At 35.9% G+C, this 25,212-nt stretch overlaps 1 protein-coding gene across 8 annotated transcripts in view; it reads left to right on the forward strand.

Annotated features, from left to right (window-relative positions):
- Nucleotides 1–25,212, forward strand: part of FUT8 (fucosyltransferase 8) — a 187,485-nt gene that overhangs the window by 87,708 nt on the left and 74,565 nt on the right. For 5 of the 8 annotated variants that reach the window (XM_055715403.1, XM_055715408.1, XM_055715410.1 and 2 more), the window contains one exon: nt 1,018–1,094. The gene's annotated coding sequence lies outside the window, so the exon portion shown is untranslated. Of the gene's footprint in view, nt 1–1,017; nt 1,095–7,387; nt 7,559–25,212 lie in introns of all 8 variants that reach the window. The other 3 variants (XM_055715404.1, XM_055715411.1, XM_055715409.1) reach the window with 1 other exon arrangement.

A 25,212-nucleotide genomic window follows, 5' to 3' on the forward strand; every position in this document is an offset into this window, starting at 1 on the left:
TCCCTTTCCTAGAAGTGAGGTTCTCAAATTAGCCTTTTCAACATCCAATTTACTGCTGTTTCAGAGTCTGGTATGTGTAGCTTTTGCTTGCTTTTCTGTTAAATGACCAAGAATCAACACTTAGTTCAGTAGTATACAGGCATTCTGAGTTAGTGAGATCAGTGTTATAAAATGATGTAACTCCATACCTTGATAACTCAAAAGGAAGAGTTTGTTTAAAACAATCTTTTCTTCACCGAAAGGGTTGTGAAGCATTGGGACAGGCTGCCCAGAGAAGTGGGTCAGTCACCATCCTTGGAGTTACTTGAAAGACGTGTAGATGTGGCGTGGCACTCAGGGACATGATTTAGCACTGGACTTGGCAGTGTTAGGTTTGCGGTTGGTCTCAATGATCTTAAGGGTCTTTTCCAATCTTGGGTTCTCTGATTCTAGGTCTACTATGTATGTTATGTTGTGTTATGTGTAAACATAAATATACAAGTGGTACAAACCAAATTAATTTGCTTACATCTATTTGAAAGGTAGAACCTATTCTTTTCCAACTCTGGCAACTATTTCAGCTGGAGGAGTTTGCTATTTTAGTTTTTGGCATCTGGTTTTAGGATCTTGATCGTATAAGTTTTCTCAGCTTTTTATTCCTAAACCCTGGCTATATATATATCCCAGGAATAAATCGACTGCTTTCCCTCCCTGCCCCTTGCTTGCTTTATTTGTTTTCACAGACACCTTGAGGGTCCATGCTTAACCTTTGTTGATGTTTTTGGCAGCAAAGCAGGCAGTTTCTATTTCTTTGGACCTCAGTATAAATAGAGGTTGTTCATATATATAAATTTCTGTTTTCATAATGGTTTTGCTACAAGTAATCTAACCACAAATCATAAAATTCTGAACAGTATTTTTAATAAAAGTGTTCGCATGCATCTTTTGAGTGCTGCATATAATAGTCAAAGGATGAAAACATGAGTAAGATAAAAAAGGATAAAACCTAATGGTTGTCATCTCCTCTTCTACTTTCAGAGAATTTCATAGGCTTCAAAATGAAAGTGAGGAAGAAGAGTCCCCAAAAGTATTAATTTGAAGGATAATTATTGCTGGTAAGTAAGTACTTCTCTTCCTCTGTGATGTTGCCTCCACTGGGATGAAAACTAGATGTAAAGAATCTATATGAAGACCTGTGCTACTTAAACAGCAACTGAAAACTGCCCTTCTGTTCATAAATTCTTGTCAGCTGGGTGAAGCAAACTTTGCAAAAGAGAGGTCAGGTCCTTTGCATTTATGTCAGATCACTGACAAAACTGGGTCAATAAACCACCTGTTTCATCTTTCTTTTCTCCTTACACCCATTTCTCTTCCTTCTTTTTGCCTCTTATCTCTAAAAAGAGAAATTATTTGATAGATTCATTATGTGTTCTCTGTCTTATGTACAAAGCCTTTTCCTTGGCACTATTTTTGGGCCCTTTCATCTGTATTGCAGATACTACATGTATTTCTCAGAGGTAAGCGCTGCTTCTCTAGAAGCTGGGTGCAGGCCCTGTTTGATGAAGTTCCTCGTGAGAGAAACTAAACTGTTGTGGCTGAATATTATTGTGTGATCTGGGATATTCTAGATCAAATGCTAGATTTTCTCAAATGGTCACGAGTATTAAAATCCTAATATTACAGATTCTAACAGTTTTGAAGGTCCAAGCAAGTACCATAATACTCAAATAATTAAATGTATCATAAAAGATACATCTTAGAAGAACAGTAACTCTCTTCTTTTTGAGAAGTTGATTAATGAATGAAGAAAACTTCACTGAAACGTGAATTCAAGTGTGAATTTGGAAACCAAACATGTTATGATGTTATTCTGTTTTAATGCAATTGCAGGAAAGACTTATAAGCAGTGTTGTTAGTTATGGTAAGGATAAGAAGGTTGTGAAAGTTTATTGAACTTTCACAGTTAAACAAATTAGACTGTCAGCTCAAGTGAATTTGTTGCAGATGAGATGCTTTTACTGTTTGCCCAACTTCAGTAATGGTTGTCAAGCTGTAGACATCTAAAGTATTCTCAATTATTATGATTTTTTTATGAAGTTATAGCTCTTGAAGTACTTTGTTAGCTTATGAATTTAACTGATGGGTTTTTTTTGTTTTTTTAAAAAAAGGGGGGGGGGGGGGGATTTCAAATGATGTTCTTTCTGAGGACCTCATGGCCAGGACAGAACAAAGAGTATGGTGGTAGCTTTCCAAACATCCAGTTTCCAGTTAGGTTTCTTGGAACTGGGTTAGCTGTTGTAACTGCTTACTGTTGCTGAAAGGGGTTGTTTCCATTTCCCAAACCCTGCTCTCTTCTGTATCTGACGTCTGCTGAAACCAGTTAACTGATTTATCTCAGAAATGTGTGGAAAAGATGGCTAGTTTGTTTCTTGATTTCTGGGTTGAATCAACTCAGATAAGCATTCAGAAAGTGTTAAAGAGGTGCAGAGGAAGAAATGAGACTCTGCTGGCAGGAGCGAAGAGTGTGGGAGTATGGCCTGACCATTCAGCAGCAGCCAGTCAGTGGATCTGTCCAGCAGTTTGAGGTTAACGCTGTGTTGAAGTTGCCAGACTGGAAATTGATTTGACTTTGGAGAACAGATGGTGGCTTCTGTGAGAGCTTTAGACTGGAAATGGCTAACCTCGCCAGATTCTTCCCAGCTTTTGCTATTAGTAGGAGTGACCTGTCCGTACCGAATAGAAAGAATGATTTAGAGGGGAAAAAAGTCTTGCCAGATAACTAGAAAATCTGTAGTAGTCTTCTCTCCAGGTGGTGGAAATGAATGAAAAGTATGTATGAAGAACTTGCACAAATTGTCCAAACCTCACTTCTTATCAGAATTGTCTGGTCTGTTGTACATGATGTTACATAACACAGCAATTTGTCTTAGTTTACGGTTTTGTAAACTAATTTTTTTTTGGTTTAGGTGTGAGCTTGGATGCATGCATATATGCTTGCTTGTACTTAGTTTTTATCCTTCTTTTTGTACTGTGTTCACTCTGCCTTGATTTGTCTGTAAACTGTGGTGATGGTTGCATCTTTTGTAGAGTTGCAGTCCTTCCTTTAGCAGCGATGACAAAGCACAGTGGTTGAGAACTGCATGAAACCTCTTTTTGCCTTCTCTGTTCAATTTGTGCGGGAAGATAATCAAACGGATTTGTGCAGGTCTGTATAGTTAAGTCAGTGGTTTTTGTATGCATTGCTCAACTATTAAGGGAGATTGAGCAGTGGAGGAAAGCTCATTTGAGCTTAATATCTAGGTGAGATCTAGGTAGTGCTGGTAGGTTGAGGCAAGTAACTAAGTAATAGAGCAAAGGTGATACCTTTCCCATATTACTTGATCATGGCTTGTGTTGGATTCCTGCCTCCTGTCAGAGTGTATAACAAACTGCATGTGGAACTATTTTCTGTTATCAAAGTCCAGCTGGGAAAAACTGTATTTAATCTATCTACCTATTAATACGTTTTTCTTGATGCTTCTCACATGTAAAAACTTTCTAGTGGTAGTCGTTCATCCTCCCCCCCCCCTTTTTTTTTCTCTTTCTTTTTTTCTCATATCATATTTCACACTTGATCTAATCCATTCCATCTATGAACTGTGGTTTTCTAGTTTACTAAAAAAGAAAGATCAACTGAGCATTTTTTATTAGATTCTAAAACACTTTCTTATCCTTTATTGGATATACTGTTAGATTTACCAGTGGTAGGCTTTTGAAGATAAACTATTCTCTGCAGAAGGCTTTTATATTTTTAGTTTTAAAGTTTGTTGTAGGGACACCTGAAACCTTGGATAGTTATTTTTTTATTTCTTCATATCGAAATCATTCAACATATGATTCCTGATGGAAAAGGAAAATATTTTTTCAGAAGGGTATGTTGCTGATCTAGCCCTGCCCTTTATATCAGGATCAAAGCTGGACCATCCCTCTGTGTTTCTGGAGTATCTACTATCTTTCATGCTTACTACTTCCCCCCTCACCTGAGGATCAGCGAAGTCTGTTTCTTGTTCTAATACAATTTCAGTTCACTGTTTCATTCTGGTAGTCATTTAGCTTGGATTCTTGTTTGAAAGATGGCTTGTTGCTTGGCTGGCTCGCTGAAATACGTTCTTTATTAAAAGTGTGTTCTCTGTCTAAGTCAGTTCTGCTGCAGTAGTACAAACAACAGTCTTTCATGTCTTTTTTTTTTTCTCAAGAGAAGAGGTTACTAATGTATCCATTGACTTGAACGTTTGCTGCAGTGAAAAATGATACCAGGCTGAAAGACTGCAGAGAAGTTGGAAGATTGGATAAGAATTTAAAATGAACCAACAAATTAGAATGACCTAAGAAAAATGGGATACAAGCCATTGAGGGCAAGCTCAAAATACTGCTTTTAAATTAAAGAAAATAAGCAAAAGGCTGAGAGTTCTGAAGAAAAAAAGGGTTAAGAGCTGACCTTAGGTCAATGGTATCATACACAAAAAAGGTTCTGAAAATGTAACATCATACCAGGATATATAAATGGAAGCACTGTCAGAAAACACTGTGTAAACGCCTCTGCTCAGCTTAGGGTAGAAATGGAGTCAGCTAGCTGATTGTGTCCAGTTTTGAGCCGTGCACTTAATACATGCAAACAAATCAAAATTACCTTGCCAAATTGGGAAGTCCAGAAGACAACAGTGATTGGAACACTGGATCCGTGACCTATGAGGAGAGGCTGAAAAAATTGAGGTTGATTTAATGTAGAGAGTAAGTGCTGTTCTAGGTCTTTTGGAACACACCAAATCTAATAAGCTTAATGTTTTTACCAGCGGAGATTAATGTAGTGTGGCTTGTGAAGTGCTGCAATAGACTGGGAAGTCCATAAAATGTAGTAATACACACGAGTATGTGTGACCTCATCTTAGAAGGGAGGGGTGGTCTAATAACCTTCTGATAACCTTACTACATTTTATGATTTAATGTCTAGTTTCTGGCTGTGTTAGTCTTGCCTTTTTGTTGTTTATTAGAAGAAATTTTAGTTGTCATGGAGAGAACAGGATGTGGATAAGTGCCAAGGGTACATCTACTGTATAGAAATATTCTGCAATTGGTTTGGTTTTACCTTTTTTTTTTTTTTTTAATCTTGTAATCAAGCTACACTGATAACTCAGTACTTCTTTATTGTGTCTATGTTTGGATTATGTTAAATAGTGGCTAATAAACATTTCAGATATCGGCAGAACCTGTTAGTGTAGGGTAATCTTAATTGTTTTTACAGTTCAGTTGAGGCTTTTTTTTTATTTTGGCGACCTCTTTTTTTGTTTTTAAACAAATATTGAAATAGCCGAAGTCTAAAGTGAATGAGAAAAATTAGATGCCTTGCCAGTATGTAGAAAAACCAAGAAAAAACCTTGAGTTAATTATAGGGTAATTCCCTTGAAATTGATCCTAATGATACTGTCTTTTAATCAGATTGATTTTTCCTGAAGATATTTGTTGTAACTCATGTTAATTGTATTAAAATCAGTTAATGAAACCTAAAAACTGTCAGCAAACTGGTAACTTTCAAACACTAAGGAAGGGTCCCTTAAGGCTGCGTGGCAGGGGGTTCTTGGTCATCGTCTTTGGCTCTTAAGGAGAATATATTGTTTCTAATAAAGCTCTAAAAGTTGTAGTTTTAAAGATACAGTGATTTTAATGATAGAAAGAGATCACTACCTTAAAGTGCTTGGCAAGTTGAACTTACTTGAGTAACTTGTGTTTTGATTGAGCCAAATTATGCCATCCCAGGTCTAGAGACCAGTATTGTAGATGGCACTTACAGGTTAGAGACTAGTTTTGAATGAACTACCAGGAGGAGGGATGTAGGGGAGGTGATATTTCTGCTTTATGCAATATGAATGGACTGTTGTGGGTGTACTATGGTTAGCTTGAAGGTCTAGTCTTCAGAAACCATCTTAGGAAGTAGGGAGGGGTTTAGAAAAGAGCTATAAAAATAATTTAGATTCTGGGAAAGCATCTTATTTTAGTACTTGAGAAAACTTGAGAAGTTTTGAAGATTTGTTCTTCAGTCCTATATGAAAAGGCATTGGTAAAAAGCTGAAAACAAAGTGTTTCATAACTAGTTGAGCAGTTTTTCTGGGATTCATTCATTCTCTCTCATTTAATGTGTTGGAATCACGTGAATGGCTTTAGTAAAAGATGCATTGCTTTGGACAAAATGTGTGGTTCTGATAGGAAAAAGTTTTAGTGATCATTTGATTTCAGTGATCAGTTTGTGGGATGTCAGATTATGTTGGAGACAGTATTAATACAGTCTGTATAGACATAATCCCCCCCTTCCCCCCCGCTTTTAAAATTAACCCTAATGGTACTTAGTTCATCAGAAAATTCAGAAAGCATAGAGACTACTGCAGTTGGTCTTCATTCATACTATATAAAAATAGGCTTGTAAGTGGTTGAACTTGAATAGGCTTTTTATTAAAATGGCTTCCTTCGTGGTATGGCCATAATTTTTAAACCAATTTATTGCAACTGGAACAATGTAGATTTGTAGCAAAGCACGCAATTCAACACTTGCCTTTTAGGAATAACAATTATTTATGGTAGCTTTGCATGTCTCAGTTTCAAAATTCAGCTTTTTCTGATAAAGCCTAATCTAGTATTTAAATTGTTTTGTAGATTAAAAAAAGTCTTCTGCTAACATTGTTTCACTCTGTAGATGACACATTCCCTGTCTTGTGAAATAATTGTTCCTTGATGTTCCTCACAGTGTAGTTTGTCAGCAATTGGCTACAACTTCAATTACCTAACGGTGACTGTGACTGGAATCAAGCTGTTGTCTTTAAAATGAACCGATGTGTTTTGGGTAACCTTTTTCATGCTGCAGTCTGTGTAATGTAAACTGCACAGATCTTTTTAGCATGTGTGAATTGTAGAATCGTGCTGGTTGGAAGGGATTTCCATTTAGTCCAGCTTCTCAATAGCAGCTCCAGTTAGAGCAGCTTGCTCAGATCTGGTTTTGTATATTTTTAAGAGTGGAGAGTCCATATCATCTGAGACCTACTCCAGTGTTTGACAATCCTTACTTACAGGTTTGGTTGGTTTGGGTTTTTTCTTCTTTCTTTTATTGAGCTGGAATTTACCGTGTTCCAATTTTTATTTGTTGCCTCTTGTCCTTCCACTGGGCAGAAAAAGAGTGCAACCCCATCTGCTGAGTACTTGCAGGAATACCTCTGTGTATATCATAGTTAAACAAGAGGAGAACCAAGACAAGGATGAAAAGTTGGGTGATAAGGTCGCTTCTACCACAAGAGGAAAAAAGAATACTAAAATGTTGGTGCTGCTGTCCATGCTTTTGACTTTCTGATGCAGTTTCATGCTATCCCTGTTTGGAATACATTAGGAACATTACTACTGGAAAGTAGATTTCTTTCAAGACTCAGAAGAGGATACCGTAATAACATCTGTGAAAATTCACTGAAAGGGCGTGTACCAGAGGACACAGGCTCTTAGAGAAAGCAAGGAGACTTTGGATACCAACATGAGGCCTGATGAATGGGTGAAGTGAGTTCAGGTAGGTAGCTTGTGTTTATTGTTTTTATGTTCTTGCGGAAGCTCGACATTCTCCCTTCCCTCCCTGGCAACATCTTATGGTTGTAGCTTTGAGTATATGATAAAGAAAGGAAACAATAGAACTAGGTCTCTAAGCATCTTAAAAACATAGTTGGCCATAAAAAGCGCATGAAACTAAATAAGCTATTGTGTTCTGACAACCAGATAGAGTTTCTGGTTTAATTAATTAAATTAATTAATTGCAAACAGAAATATGTTACAACCAAACAATAAAAATAAAATACATCGGAGATGTGAAATACTCTTTGAAAGCAAGATAGTACTTAGTTGGCCAAACTAACTAGTTGGCCAGATTTGGGAGGTAGATTGGAAATATAAATGGTACAAAAGGCATTTCTTAATTTTTTTTTCTTTAATTTTTTTCCCTTTCTTATCCTGTTTTCCCTTTTTTATTCTGTTTAAGTTTTGAGCAAATGTCTTTTCCATGCCATAGGATCGTTTAGGTTGGAAAAGACCCTTAAGACCGTTGAGTGCAACCAATAACCTAGCACTGCCAAGTCTACTACCTAAGCACCACATCTACATGTCTTTCATACCTCCAGGGGTGGTGACTCAACTACTTCCTTGGGTGGCCTGTTCCAATGCTTGCCAACCCTTCTGGTGAAAAAATATCCAATCTAAACCTTCCCTGGCACAACTTGAGGCAGTTTCATCTTGTCCTATCACTTGTTACTCAGGAGAAGGGACCAATATCCACCTCACTACAGCCTCCTTTCAGGTGGTTTGTAAAGAGTGATAAGTTTTCCCCTGAGCTTCCTTTTCACCACACTAAACAACCCTAGTTCCCTCAGCCACCTCTTATAGGGCTTATTCTCTTAGACTCTTCACCAGCTTTGTTGCTTTTCTGTGGATGTGCTCCAGCACCTCGGTGTCTGTCTTGTAGTGAGGGGCCCCAAAGTGAACACAGTATTCAAGATGGTGGGCTCACCAGTGCTGAGTGTAATGCTTGCCATGCCTGCCTTCAGTGTCATCCAGCAGCCATAATCACTCTTGCCTCTGAAATTCAGCCATTTTTAGTGTGCTGTTTCTATGTTGGTATTTTCAGCTACTCAGAAGTTCACCCTGCAGACGTTTGGTATCTTTGAGCTATGATGAGTAATATACAGTTCTCTTGATGGTGGTAACAAACCACTCCTGAAACAAACTGATGTAATTTGGAGAGATTCTCCTAGGAAAAATGCAATGGTACTTGTGTTGTCCCCCACACTCCCCCTTGTTTAATGTGAACAAAATAAATCTGTGCTTTCCATTAGTGGCCTTTGGTTGAGTTGTTGGATACCTGGAAGACTGACTTTGATTAGGAGAAGGGAAAACATAACTTAGGAGATGATTTTATGAGCTTCTCTGGTGGTAAAAAGGCTACTTGGCCAGCAGAGATGGGAGGCACAGTGTATTAGAGGCAATACATCAGGACTAGAAGAATGGCCACATTAGATGGAAAAAAGGAAGAAGGATTGCCATTGGCTTTGCAGACAGAACTGAGACCTCAATTTATTGCTCAGGGAACAAATATGTTAAGAGTATTGCAGAGGAATCCAAGTTCAGTTCTCAGTCTTTCATACCTTTACCAAAGTCAGCATATTACTGGTAACATTTTTGTCACAAATACTATGTAAAATGGAATGTGTAACAGTAACAGGAATATTAAATTCTGTAAAATCCATTCTTGTCTTAAAGCATTACCAGCTCCTTTTCAGCTCACGAAATACATATTCAAGGGTCATGTTGTATCTTCTTATGTGGTAGTTCTATCATTCCTTTCTCCTCTTTAGACACCGTGTAGAATTTCACCTGTCAGGCTAAAGGTAGAATCTTTCAAGATAAATGTTGTCATTGTGTTTCTGCCACTGAATATGTGCCTTTCCAGGAAAAATGATAATGTTTTCACAAAGTTCCTATTTTTTGAAGACCACTTTTTGCACCTCACTGCCCAACCAGGTTAATATGGATGGTATGCTTTTTTTTTTTTTTTTTTTTTTAACTATAGAAAAGTACTTCTTTCCCTTCTATGTTTAAGACTGGGTGAGGAAAGCAGAACTGCTATATGTCTCTTTCCTCTTGGTTGATCACATTTTAGAAATTCCATTGTCTTAAAGTGATCTTTTTCCTACTCATTACAGTTGCAGTGCTGTGCAGAAGGTCATGTTTTTAGCTATTTACTTTGTGTGTCGCTTGAAGGAGATGATCTGGTGACTGATAGTAGTCTGGGACTGTAATCTTCTGAAAGGCATTCATTCCATTTTGCCCTGTTAAATGCTTTTAATTTTATTGTTAGTGGTGTTATGTAGCACTTGTGTTTGGCATGAACGTAATTTGAAGGGCGTGAGGAGGTTGCCAATTGTCCTATAACTGTAACACTGAATGATCTTACAACTCGGTGCTTTTTTTCACAGATGCAAAAGCACCACTTGACACTCTGCAGCTGGTCAATGAATGCTTGCAGCAGTTGGTGATTTTGCTGCCCCATCTGTATCATGCATCCTTTCATCTTGTCTTAGTTTCAGCGTGATTTGGTAGTTGTTGAAATCGAACAACTATGGAAAAATTATGTATGCTATTGTTATATGTGGATAACACTCATCTGAGAAGAATTTATGTTTCTTCTGGATGGTGGCAGAATGAAAACTGGTATGGTGAGCTGCAGGTATTATCAAAAGGGGACACTAAAAAGCTACAAATGGAGCTGTGGGAAGTGGACTCTGTTTTCATAGTTCCCTGAATGTTTGGGTTAGCATCCTACAGAGCACTATAAAACAGTCCATTAATCGTATCTTAGGCAGTGATAAAGAAGGCTCTGGAATTTCAGCTGTATTGTGCACCTTCCTGTGGTTGCAGGGTTTTGTGAACAGGAGCCAGGATATTTACAAAAACAAATGTATGTATGCTGTGATATGCCACTGTTAGCAGCAGTATGACAACTGATGCTTTCTGGAATAAAACATTTCTAGTGTAGCAACACTGTTAGAATAGGTTCTTAACTTACTTGGTCGAAGTGTTTTATGATGTATGTATTTCTCTGTTACTAAACCATTGCTATTTTAATCCAGATCAAAGATGCTTACACTAATTTTGTCCCACTGGTTCCATTCAAACAATTCATCTAGTTGTTCTCAGTCTTCTGGTCTCCATGTTTTCTTATTGTTTTATAATGTTGTTTCCTGTTTTTCCTGGGATATTCCAGAAAACTAATTTGCATATACATGGAATCTATGTTTTTCAATTCATTATTGTTGCTATTAACTAATACATAATTCTTAAAATGTGTTATGATATGAAAAGATTTGTATGATGAACCTGAATTACTAAACTCTGTTGGAGGGGAGAAGTTAATTAATGCTGATACTTCTGAAGTTATTATGCAAGGACTGAAAACTGAACATTCATTCTATGTGAAATGTACATTTCTGAAAACTGCTTCTTTTCTGACGCATACACTTTAAGTCAAAAGTAATGGCATTTAGATGTACTCTGAACATAGTACAAAATCACCAAATCGGAACTATTCAACTGATCCCTAGATTTTTCAGCTACCAGTTTATATTTAGTTTTGGCTGTTCAGTACAATAGCAGTATTCCAGGGAACACTGCTAGGATGTGACCAGTGCAAAATAATCTCAGCTTTTGGGAGCATTTTACAGCAACATATGTTAGAGCAGATTATTATTTTGATGCCTCATTAGATCAGGGAGCATAGCACACAGCAAGGTCAAGAAAAAGGAAAACTCCAGCTCTGTTTAGTGGAATGCAGATCATACATTTTAATATCTTCAGAGATTATTTAAATATCATGCTCTCCACCCTTCACTCTGCTTTTTTTTTTCTTCTATGCACCTTTTTGAAGCAATGATCTTTCAGGCTTGAACGCCACAAATCCCTCAAATTTGGCAGTACTTGTGGGTTTTCCCCGTTTGCCATATATCAAAGGATTGCTTATTGCTTGCATTTCATTTATTCCTTTGCATCAACTTTTTCATAATTTAATAACAGTTGTAAACATGTCATCTGGAGATGGAGTTGATGGCAGAGAGCATGTGATCTTTTCCTAGCCCGTGGCAAAAATAATCAGTAAGTTCTGTGGGATTTCCTAAAATCTATGGATTTTCTCCAGCTTTTTATGTACTGAGATTCAAAACAGGCTGTCAAGAAGCATCAGAATTAACTTAGCTGATAATTTGATATAGAAAATAATCAGGACTTTGTTGCAATTTGGTACTTCCATACATGTATGCGTCTTCCAAATCTCCTTTCCCTGTAGACACTCACAAAGTCATTGCCAGCTACTTGTGCTAGTGGCTTGTATTTCAACAGGATCTTAATCTGTGCCAGTTCTTTTAGTGACCTTAAAAGGATGTCATGTGCCCATATGCACACAGGAAAAGTGTTTTAGTTGGGTGTGGGGTTTTTTTTTCATTTTTAATCTATATTCTTTTAGCAGGCATAGTATAAATAAATGCTTTTTCCTCTTTTCGTTTTTGTACACACCTACATTATTTTTTGTGAAACACAATTTATTCTGTTACTCTGCTTAATGCTGTAACTTCTTTTGATTTCAGTCTAATTCCTGGCCTGTTATGATGAGTAATCAAGTGTTTCTTTCATCGAGAAAGATTGTTGTGTTTATGAATTGATTATCGTTCTTCAGCAGCTAAATTGCTCAGCGTGACTGCTTGTTCAGAGTTTTTGAAGGCAAGAAGTATTTTGCCATGTTTTTCACCCTGTTCCTTTGGACCAGTTCATGCAGTCACATTGTGGAGAGGATTATAGGTTTTTCTGTAACAACAGTGGGGTTTTTTGTTTGGTTTTTTTTTTTTTTTTTTTTTTTTTTTTTTTAATCTTTCCCCACCTGTCATTTAAGTATACAAGATTAAGGAATGAACTATAAAAATATGTTTTTCCTTGGCAAGTTATTTTATGACAAGCTAAGAACCAAGTCATTGCTAAAATTTTATTTGTTAATATCAAATATGAGAATTATTTTGGGATAATTTTGGTAGAACTGGTTGCAGTATAAAGTGTTTGAAAGAGTCTAATATTTTTCTTTCTTTATTGTCAGACTAAGTTGATTCCCCCTGCCTCATTTTATTATTGATAATAGTCTCCTGACATTTTTAAATGATCTTCATTTCTAGAATCACCGGAACTATGAATATGTAAAGAATATTTTTATGGTGTGTGATTGTAATGATTTGTTGGGTTTAATGCCTTTTTATTTATATCCTACTGTTCTGCAGTTTTGATCTAGAATATATGTTTTTGTTAAGCAGAGAAAATCTGAGAGAATGGGGCATGAGAGAAAAGCGTAACACAACAATAAAATGCCCCAAACCAACAAACAAGCAAACTAACAAGAAAAGCTAAGGAAAAAAAGCTTAGGCCAAACTATTCCAAAAGCCTGTATTGCATATGGGAAAGCTTCCTCACCAGAACCGTGACATGATGTGAACCACACTGCTCCTTGGTTATGTGCTTTTGTCATAGGATATAGCTTTATCTTGGTTGACTACAGTTCTATACTAGGACCAAATCCTATTCATATGTGTATATATAGAACTGGCTTTGTTGTGTAACTACAGCTTATGTTGGTCTCTGTACCAGGAAAATAGAAGGTGGTGTATTTAAGAGAACCTTATTTTAAAAGGATTCCAAAGCTGTCTTTGAGGCAAAAGATTTCAAAGTTTAACTTCTGTACCAAGCAAATCTGAAGAGACTGTGAAAATAGAGTTACTGGATATGTGCTGAAGTGTGGGATATTGAAGATGCCAATGTAAAGGTGTGACCTGATCAATAAACTGTAATGAAATTACCTGTTTTTGGCAAGGCTCTTCCACAATCACTTTTAGAAAAATGGAAGTCTGCTGGGAAAAGAGAAAAAGTCTTTTTGCAAATTTGTAACTCAGTAAGGGAATAGAAAAATAGGAATATATGGTTATTTTTCATAATAGAAACAGCGTAATGCAAGGATTCATCTTATCCTGCTCAGGGGTCTGTGCTGGGTCATGTGTAATTCATCATAAGAATAAATTACCAGGAAAACAGAGTCTCCTGGGATTTTCTGAATAGAATCTGTATGGGGAAACTTTAGCATTATATTTGGTTCTAAATAATCTTGATATAATGTTTACATTTTAAGTGCCAGTTTTTTTGTTCACTTCTCTAACATAGATTAGGAGTGAAGAAAGTTAGAAATGGGTACATATTGAGATTTGGGAAAAGATCTTTCTGTGGTCAGGTAACATGTAAAAAAATAAATAAATAAATCTGAATGGTACTAAATGAACCTTGCATGTATAATTTAAGGAAGATATGACTATTTGTGTTACTCAGTATAGTATGTGGAAGCCTTTTGGAATACTATGTGAAAAGACTAAAAAAAAATATTTTGCACTCCTTAAACATAAAGCTGAACTTGGTAGTAAAGAATTTTTTGGGGCCTCCCCCTTGTCTTGTTCTGTATTTGATGGATATTGTTTTATCTGCACTTAAATAGCAACCAGCAGCTTTTTCAGTTTAGTTCAATTTGTTCTGGTTTAGGTTTAACAATAGGTTTAACAATAAAAAAGTCAGAATACTGCTTTAGGTTAATTTCTGGTTCAAGGAAAACTAAGATTTTGGGTGAGGTTTTTAGATGAAGTTAAATTTAACTGGCTGTATTAAAAGTAAAATTCAAAGCAGTGGCCTTTTTCCTGTATATGATCTTAATATGCATTGCTTAAGAAAAAGAACCAGCAATTGTTGCTGTTTATTGCACACATTTCTTTTTGTATATTGCAATATGAATATACTAATAATATTTTTTTTAGAGCTTGTTCTGGCATTTGACAACACAGATTTTTTTTTTTTTTTCTTGTACTTATGACTGAATTTCTTTGGTAACTTACTATCATTTAGTGGTCTGAAACAGATGAAAACATTCTGCTTGTTTGTAGATCTGGTTGTCAATACACTGTTAATTTTGCTAACATCAGGAATCTCTTTTGCAGTTTGGAAAAGGTTAATAGATCCATTAAAAGCAAATCAGGACAGTGGAGATTTTTAAAAATACTGGAGTTGAATTTTTGATCACCCAATGCTATTGCAGACTTTGTCTAAAATCATTGCTATAAAAAGCAAGGTATACTGGTGTATTTAAAATATGTATTCCATTGTATGTGTGTTTTTAAAAGTTTAACTTTTTGTGTACAACTGAAAGATCCCCATACTTAAGATTTTTTGGGCTAATGAGAACTGAATCTGAAATCTTTTATTTCTCTCTGGAGCCATCTATGCAGATCAGTGGCATAAACTCAGTGTACATAATTTCTCATCCCCCCATATTTGCACAGAGAGTTTTCCCTAGAGAGCTGTCTTATGAAATCTATTACTAAATATTTAGACCATTTCTAAATGATTCTGTATGAAGTATGGTTCTTGCATATGTCAATTAAAGAACTTTTTTGTAATGTTATATATATTTCTGTGAAATAACCAGGGTCATTTTGCAATCATAACTTACATGCCAATCACTCCCTTTTTTCTGAAGAAAACCAAAAATACTCTGCCCAATATCTGGTAGTTGTAAATAAGTTTCTGTAAATCATTACCTGGGCTACCAGTAGTAGAGTGACATGATATTGCATGTTTTTTTTCATACAAGCCTGGTTACATTCCTCTTTACTCTCTTGCCCTCAATATTTCTGTCTTTAGTATCGATTTGAAATGTGTTTAGTAAATAGATAACAAAATTAATCTGTCATATGCAGGTAACTTCTTTTTAGTTTTGTTTATTTAAGAAAGCTTACATCAGTTTTGACCTCCTGATGTATGGACACTGATGTCCATCATCACTTATGCTTCTGAAGGCTGATGATTATAGTGAAGTAGAATATCTTGCTGCCAGTCCTGTAAATATTTAAACTGCTAAAGCATTACACTGACCATAGCAAAAGACTTAACATTCACTTGTGTTGAGCAGATACTGTAGTAGCGAACAGTAAGATAGCAATGACAGAATTGATTAGTAGTGCCACTGAAGTAAAAATGAAAAAGCGCAACATTCTCATTGAACCTAGGCATTATAATTCAGTGAAGGAATTTAGCACTTTTTATTTTGTTCTAAATTTAAAAAGAAGAAAGGTTATCACAAAATTGTGACACATTTTCAGAAAGAAATTCAGTGTGACTGTTCCTTTTGCCATACAAGATACTTAACTACATAAAGGGAAGGGCTAAGATTCCACTCCAAGTAAATGCAGTGGCAGCTGCTAACAGTCTTGAAGTCATATATGTGGTGTTAATCGACACCTGAAAAGGTGGCCTAAGAAGCAATAAAACTTTTTTAGAGGAACTAATTGTCATAGCACTTGTTATTGCTATGTTAATTGTTAGATGCAATTGTTATTTTTCAGCATCTCAAAAACTGGATCCAATCTACAAGTGTTCAAATTAGTGTTACATTTCATTTCCAGTTGATGCCACCGCATGTATGTTGTCCAAGTTTATTTAAGTTTGAATAAACTATGAGCAGAAGAGGCAGGGTTAGAATTCATCTGAGATACTGGAATGATATGCTTAGATATTTTGATTCTGATGTCTTTGCAAGTCGATGTTTACAAGTTATGCAGGTTGAGAACAAGAAGACTGAAATACAGTTCAGTCAGAATTTTGGTGGCTGTTTGATTTAGTCTTTATAAAAGATACATATTGGCAGAAGGCAAAAGCCATTGGAGAACTGGTATATCTGAGAAATTCAGTTGAGCATAAGGAATCCTTTCTAAAGAAAGAATTTCAGTGCTCATTATGTTAATAGCTTTGTGTTAAAACTGTGGTGATGGATGGAGAGTGGGGAGAAAATCAGTTACCACTTCATTAATGTTATTTGTCTAATTTTCAGTTTCTGCTTCTCCATGTACGACACTTCTGGGATATTTGAATAGCAGACATTAAGAATTTTTAGAAACTGAAGCATATAGTGTTCTGTGAACTTTAAAAACAAGTTTTAGTATCTTTACTTTTTTCCCCACTGACAGACTTGAAATGTAATGCTTTATGGTTACTTAAATTTTAAATGAAGCCTGTGGGTTTTGATGTTTTGGCAGTCTCAGTCTTTTACTCTGTATAACATGATTAGGAAATAGGCCAGGCACTTCTGCACTGAGAAAGCTGTGTTGGCATTCTGTCGCTTTCCCCCCCACTCTGATAAGTGAATTTAGTGAATGATTTATTTATTTGACATCACTGACACAAATGCATGTAAATAAGAAAAATAAATATAAAAATGAATAGTTCTCTTCCAAACTGGTGACTGAATAGCATTCTGAAAAGATTAGAAATACCTAAGATCAGTTTTGGAAAATGAAAATGTGTGAAATAGTGTAGGTTATCAGGGGTTCTATTTTGTTTGTTTCTGATAATTCTTGTATGTGGATTGCAGCTGACATTTTGGGTATGTATGGATGCTTCTGTGAACGCATCAGGATCTGAGTTAGGGGTGCAAAGCAGGGACAGTAAGTCCTTTGAATATGGTAGGATTAAATTATACCAGCAGCAGCATGTGACACTGAGCACAGTTTTATTTATTACATTGTTTTGAAAAGTGCAGTCTGCCTATGCTTTAAACAGTAAATGTAAACATGAAATGGTGTGATTTCTAAATTAAAACATGAACACAAAGTATTCACATGCACGGATTTCATTAGGATACAACAATCTCAGAAAAATAAGTTTACCTCTTGTAAGTCAGGAGGCCAACTAATCCATCTTTCCTGCTCAAACATGTAATCGGTTTGTATGTATGCGTACTTTATTACGAAGAAGTATTTGGTTCATCTGCAAGGGCCTGCATGTGTGCAGAAAGGACATTTTGAAGCAGACCATAGGAACTGTTCAGGAAGAAATAGCGATGTTTCAAACATTCAGTATATATTATAATGTCACTATTTTTTCTGTAGTACTTTATGTTCTCAGATTGCTTCTGTGTTTTAAAGGATATAATTTTTTTGGTAAACTATACTGGTTGGAAATGAACAGTTACAAATTTTCTTTGATCTTGTTTTCCAAATAGCCTGCTTTTTGGAGCCCTTAATTGTGTTTGTCCTAGTAATGCCCTATTATTTAGTAGAAAAACATAGTAATTACTGCATTTACAAAACTAATTACTGAGATTTTTCAATCAATTTGCTACGAGGAATGGCTAGCCCTCTGATTAGAACAAAATTGTCAGACAAAATGTCTTTTGTAATAGTTCGTTTCCTGTAAGCACAGATACTTAAAAATAAGCCATTTAATAAACTACAGGTAAAAGGTTATGTTTCATGTTTTATTTTACCATCCAAACAACTTTCATAACATTTCTTCTGTAGAAGTGCTTAGGCTGTATGATATCCCCTCGTCTTTCTCTGTTTTTGCATGACTGGTCACACATTGTGGCTTCTTTCTATGGCTAGCTGCTGCTTTTCATAAAGAGAAGATTGTGAGAGAAAATGGTCTTACAAGTAAAATTTATTTTTGTGACTAACTTTTAATCTCTATTAGCATTGACACAGTAAGGCTTAGTTTTGCAAAAGGCAGCCCTAAATTCTGCAGCAGTGTGGGTTTGTTGTAGATCTGCAGAATTCCACTCGTGCTGCCTACTTCCAAATGCATATACATGGACTATATATCATTCTAGCCAACTCCCTTATAATTACTTTTGAAATTGTTACAACACAAGTAGTCTCCCTAACTTTGGTGCTTCAGAAGTTCATGATCATTATGTTTGGTATCTTGAAAACCCTTAAGAACTATATCACAACTGTATCAGAATGGGCTGAATTCTGTGACAGCGTTGCTTTACTGCTTGTTTTGTTGCAGTTCCCTTCACTTTTATTCTTCACTTATCTGAAAAGATTTTCAGTAATGTCCAGGGCTACGTGAGATCCAGACAGAAACAGTCAACTGTAAAATTAATTTGGTATGAACTTTTGTCTGAAAAACTTTCCTGTCCTTTTGAAATCTCAGTAGCAGTTCTCTGTGGAAGAAGTGGAAGCAAGCTGCCATGATCCTTCTATTTTCTGAGCTTCCAGAACCTGGGTTGTTCTAAGACTGATGCAGTATAATATCCATGGATGGATTTTTCTAGCAAGAATATTTAAGTCTATTTTTTAACATATCCAATTTGTAAAACTCAAACACATTTTACAGTGAATTTCATAATTTAATTGTGCCTTCTGAAAATCCGGATATGTGACGTCAACCAGGTCTCCTTTAGTTTCATGCAAATTTAATTGTATGTAAACTTCACCTTCTGAGGCATGACTTCATTCAAAACCCATGCTGATTATTTCCCAGGATCTGGTGTTTATCCATGTATCTACTGTTTCTGCTGTGTATTGTAGTTTCCTCTTATTTATCTGTTGTAGACGTCTTAGTTGCTGATCTGTTGTTTCTCTGATCCTACTCAGAGCCTTTTTAAAAAACTGATGGTTATATTCTGTTCCCTTATCATGGAATCTTAAGTGATAAGACACTGTGAAACTCTTAAAGGTTTTGTATTACTTGAGTTCTATTAGAATAGGTATGTGGATACAGTTTGGTCCTGATGGTTTGTTATTGGTCATTTTACTGACATTTCAAGCTGCAAGAATTCTTCTATTGTCTTCTTTGTGAAGAAAAATTCCAGTTTTGATTTAAATCCCTTTCTAGTAACTGGTAATGCATGTACTTCATTTAGCTTATTGCTGTGGTCCTGTATTTTAAATTGTGCTGTTAAAATTCAAACATCATTTGGCCCTACAGAATCTCTGTCAAGTCTTTTAGTTCTATCATGGTTTTAATAAGTTTTGCTGTAGTTTTATGCATGTAAGAATTTGCTTCTAAAAAATTCTATAGCCTACCAATTTCGTATCTTCCAATTAAGCTTCGTCACCACCTCTGTACTTAGCTTATAAGTGTCACAGGGAGCAAACCCTGAATCATTATAATCTTATGAAGCAGCTTAAGTTGTATTCCAGACTTCTTCTGCTGCTTCTTGTGTTGTTTCTCGAGTGGGTGTGGATTTGGTCACCAGCTCCTTCCCAGTGTTTTCTAAAAGACTGTCTCGTTCTGTTATAAAATCCTCTGTCTTTGTATTCAGCAGTCATGTCACCACAGAGCCTTCACTCACATTAAACAATGTGTTCTCTTACACTGGTGATATTTTAATGCCTCGCTGTTGTAACCTTCCTTCTTCTATCCTTTAGAATCTGTGTCATCAAAAAGTTAATCTCCATGTAAGGATATGTTTGTATCATCTACCATCAGATTTATGGGACCATTTCTGTCTCAGAATTTTCTTTATTCTCATTGCCCCTTGACTTATAAGCCTGGAGATGGAGTTGCTCAAGGTCTTTAAAAGTCTGTTCAGTGCACTTCTGCTGTCTAAAATCTTCTGAATTTAGCAAAACCAACTTCAAAAAAAGGTACTTCACTTCTGAACACCTCAAGGTAGATAATCATATATATATATATGTAGTGTTTGGGGTATTACAGGGAAGCCCCTGCCCTCCACTTAGCTTCTGATGCCATTTGTTTTAATTGTAAGTTCGTAATTTTTCAAGGGGCATAGCGGACTGATTTACTTACTGTTTTCTTGATTTTTTGTTGTTTTTTGATTATATGAATAACTTAAAGGATCTACATCTCTACTCCTTATCCTCCTCCCTTTCTGCGGAGCTCAACTCAGATGCCATCCAGACTTCACCTTACCTTTCTAGGTTCTGTCCTGAGGCTCACTGTGCTGAAACAAGAATCCACCAGACTGGCACTAGGTTTGTTACCTGTGGCTGGGTCTTAACCAGACTGTTCAGCAAAAGCATTCCTGGAGTGCTTGACTCCCATGGGAGGCTGCTACAGGACCATGGAGAGCTCTCCCACAGACCGGCCTGGGGATAATGGGCATCTTTTGTTTGTTTTCTTGGTATGTTGCTAAAATTAGGTTGAACTATTCAGAAATAAAGGAGGTTGAAGGGAAGGGCTAAACCCCCTGCAATGGGAGCAGGAATACAAATATGTGGCATTAAAAGGGAGTAGATGGAAAAAGCTTAACCTGCAAGTTCAAGAAACTGTGAAACTGCTAAACATAGGAGCAGCTACCATGATATAGTCACATCCTTATTACAAAGTGTTCACCACAAAGGAAAATATTGCTTTTCTGCCAAATAATGAGTGTATGTACAGTGATTCTGTGAATGCAGTGGCTTTCTTGGTGGAGATAATTGTAAGCTTGCCTAGGAAACAGTAAGAAAAACACATGACGGTAGGTTTTTCCTAGTGCTTGATCTTTTTAAAAAGGCTATTTCAAATGCTGCATTGTATTCCTTATTACCAGTCCAAAATACTTGAATGGGATTTCACTAGAAATACATATGAAAAAAAAAAGCAAATTTAGCTTTTAAGTCTATTTTTACTATACAGTATTCATATTGTTTTAATAATTACAGACTTTATATGACAGTGTAATTGGTCTTATTTTTAGAATGTTTAGCTTATAAAATATTCTTTTTTTAAAAAACAGCTTTCTTTTGTTTCTATTGGTAAAGTTATTTTACTTGTATATGCGCACACACACACACAACCCCCCCATCTTGCATATTAAAGAAAATAGCTCACTAATTAAGGCTGGTATTTTCTAACGCTCGCCATGATTTGACAGCAAATCTATGAATTAGTGGTAATTATTTTATAAATAAAAATGGGAATTCTGATTAACAGTGTAATCTTAAAACTTGACATAAAGTTAAACATAAAGCTAATACCTTCAAAGGTGTTTTAAACTCATCTGTCATTTTCCCTTAATAATATGTCACAGAAATTTTGAGAGAAGAAGCCATTTGGAAGCTTTATGTGAGGCTTTGACTTGCAGCTTTCACAGTCCTGTTTTATTCATACCCTTACTATTGTATGAAGTACTTTTGAGTTTTTCAGTTCCTTCAGCTTTAAATAAAAAAATAGATCTTACATCAGCCATGCACTTGAGCTGTGGTGATGGTGAGGGTCAGATACAGGAAGCAATCAAGTTTTGGTGGCATGGAGCTCTATGAAAGCTGTAAACCAATGTAAATTAGACACTATGAACCTATATGCTAATGCACATAAATTGCTTCCCATACTTGAATTAGTTCATTAGATCTCTTTGTTGTGCTTTGTAGTGTGTAAAGTTCTAAAGTAAAAGGTTTTTATCTATGAAAATAGAATAGTGTTTAGAAGAGAACTGGAGTGCCAAGAGACATTTTTACAGGTTAAGATACATAAATGGTGGCACAGTAGAATGAAACTTCAGGCAATTACTTTATCATATGGCAATATTGGTATTTACAGTCTTCAGTAAAATTTGTCTTGTTCCAATAAAAGCACTAGAGAAAACACAGTTCAAGTAAAATTAGAAAATGGTGATACAAAACAAGACTGATTATTTACATAAGGATCACTTCAGACATTCTTTCCCTGATGTGGCCAACTCAAAGTTGTATTCTGGCATTTCTGTTACTGGGTTGTCAATTCACCCAGTCTCCAAGCTACCAGTATGTAACAAGGAAGGCTCTTAGCTCAGTTCTGTGACTCTTTTTTCCAGAAGATTTCCTGAATATTGTATAGCCTTGACTGTGCTTTGTTCCCAAAACCTCCTGGTTGCAAATAACACTCTGGTTTTCTTATGGCTGCCAAGTGTTGTGCATTTTTGCATAACTATTACAAACTCAGCAGCTCTTTCATCTGCCTGTTTTTCATCTTGATTTATAAACATCCAGCTGAGTTGTGAACAGGCTGATGTTAAGTTTCTTGGTTATTAGATTTTGCATGTTGTTTTCATGCCAGCCAAAAGAAGAAAGATCTTACCTCTTATCTTGCTTCTGATGTTTCCAGCCATTAAGGAATGACATAAGGAAGCTGGTGGAAAAGAAGATTTAGTGGAGAGCTTCAGCACCAACAAGAGTGGAAAGATCAAATATTAGCTAAACGTTGTCCATCTTTTTTGTCCCACTCTGTTCCTTCCCCAAGGATCATGCTACCAATAGGAAACTTCACTTCCCCCACACAGAAGAGACAGCTGTGCTTTGGTCCCAGAAAGCACTGAAACAAAGCAAAACATTTGTATGTCTTATTCTGATAACGTGGACTCTAATGCAAAACTATGGAACAGAGTCACATCTTGGGAGTGGGTGAACGTCCTTGTGAATTTCTTGGCTGTGGAACCACATGCAGTATGAAAGATGTTACCTTTAGTGTTGTTTATTCTAAGTGATGATAGAAAATTAGCTGTTTTCTTATTTAAGCTTCTAATGAGAAGTTCAGTGTGATTTAAAGTGAAATGTCCAGTAAAATGTGGAGAGCATTAGCTTATTTTTAAAATCGGGCTTTTTTTGTCTTTTGGAGAAAAGAAAATGAAAAGTTTGGCTGTTGTGGATAAAAGGTTGTCTGAAAGATTTGCCAGATCAGTAAGCATGTTTGAATACTTTTTAATTAGGTCATGCTAGAGTGCCTTGGGGTCCATTCTTCTAGAAAAGTGATGGTAAATCTGTAGCTTATGTGCAGTTTGAATGCAACTCATGTTTTAGAATCACATCATGTGACCAGTAGTGGGGTCATGCTGACACGGGCTGTTGGTTAACAGAAATGCCCAGCTATTGGAAGAAATCCACCAGGAGCAGTGAAGTTCAGCAGGATGTTCTACTGAGTCTGGTTCAGGGAAGCTTCTGAGCACTTGATCTTTTCAGGATATGTGCTCTGCTGTGTGGCTATTGACCATGTTGAGATTTTGGTATGCAGCTTAGTGGGCTAAGAAGATTAGCCTTCTTTTATTCTAGAGGTTTACTGATCTCCAGAAGTATTTCACAGAATTAGGGATATTAAGCTCTGTGCTCTATTAAGGACATAGTAAGTTCTAAGTTCTGTTAAGAAAGGGATGTTCATCAACTCTTATCTGAACTAATGCAGGGCAGGAAACCCAATTCTTTTTAAGCTTTTGATTAAACATGTATATATTTGTAAGCATTTTTGGTGCTTTGATTTAAAGGGAATGAGTGGCCAAGAATCTGTTACCACATTAAGTCATGTTTCAATGCCTGAATGCTTTAGCTGTTACACACTTACAGGTTTAGGAACTCTTTTCCCCTTCTTCATGAGCTGAATTTATCTAAGTTAATCCTCAGATTTTGTTATGCCTTGGTTTGCAAGTGTAAGAAGCAATTCACTGTCAGAAATCCATTCATTTTTAATATGTTATCTCCTGCTAACTTCCATAGTCTGTTCTTTTACTATATTGCTTCCACAGATTTTCAGTCTTCCCATTTTCTTTTGGCAAGAGGTTTCTACAAGGGTTATCAGTAGTTTATTAACTTACTACTCTGGAGGAAGCTCATGCTTGATGTTAGAATTGATATTCGAATTTATATTATTCATTCTTGACTGTGGCTATGTTAGATTAGGGTTGTATGGAGTCAATACAGTAAATAAACAAGAATAAATAAACCTGTACTCTTATATAATTGTCCTGTTCGTTTGCTAAGTTAATTTTTATCTTAGAGACATTTGGTTAGTTCAGATAAGACTAAAGGTAACTTCTCACTTTGCTGTGTTTCTGGTTAATGTATTATCTTAATAGTTAAAAGGGACTAAAACTGAATACTGCTTTATCCGTTGCTTATTGAAATGGGCCTGTATATATAATTGCCGTGGAGGAGTGTATTGTTTCTGCAATTGACTCTTTTTTTTCTTATCTTTCTGAAAGAAGAATCAGCAGTTACTTTTTGTCTGAGTGTTTGACAGAGAATCTTGCATATATTTGACAAGTAAGCTGCTCTTTTCCTTTCAATGTACAATTCCCTCTTTTGTGTAAAATTGCATCAATTGTAAAAAAAAAATAAAATTACTATATTATTTTAGGCTTTCTAATGTAATATGTTACAAAAATTGTAAGTACTTGTATTTATTACTGTATCTAAGACAAAGGAGTGCTTAGTATTTTCAGACAGTATTTGTTTTTACAGTTGATGTTTATCTAGTTCAAGAAAGTTCTTAATTGTGAGTAGTTCATAACTCCTGTTAAACTGTTTCAAGGTCAGTGTTCTATGTATATTTTCAGCTTAGAAAACCCATGTACTGTGGGTATGGATCTCTGAACCACTGCCATTGTGGTAAAGGAACCACTTGGCCGTTCATATAGCATCATTTTGAGAATGTTTGGTCTGTGATATTAAAATTACTTAAATTTTTGGGGTGTTTTGGGGTCCTTATTATTTTTTTGATCTCTAACCAGAAACTATATAGTAGAAGTAGGATTGTAGTAATGCTTTGTTCTCCATTCCTATTTTATTTTATTGTTTTTCTAGAAATTTAATAAGTACAGGGGCATGTTGGACATAATTTTCATGTGGTTCTGCCTAGGCTTTCTCCTTATAATTGGCTCCTCAAAGGAGACCAAATGTTTTTTGACTAAAGAAGTACCATGTTTTATTAGAATAACAGTTAGGATAATTAACATTTTAAGTATTGAAAGCTCAGTGAATAGGGAAAACAGAAGAAAAGTAAATTTTTTTTAAACTGCTTTTTCTCTCTCCGCGTTGTCAGTGTGAGTATACTGTTGTTTCCACTTGCTTACAGTTAATT

This window comes from Falco cherrug, chromosome 7 (genome assembly GCF_023634085.1).
Source record: "Falco cherrug isolate bFalChe1 chromosome 7, bFalChe1.pri, whole genome shotgun sequence".
Taxonomy (NCBI): Eukaryota; Metazoa; Chordata; class Aves; order Falconiformes; family Falconidae; genus Falco; species Falco cherrug.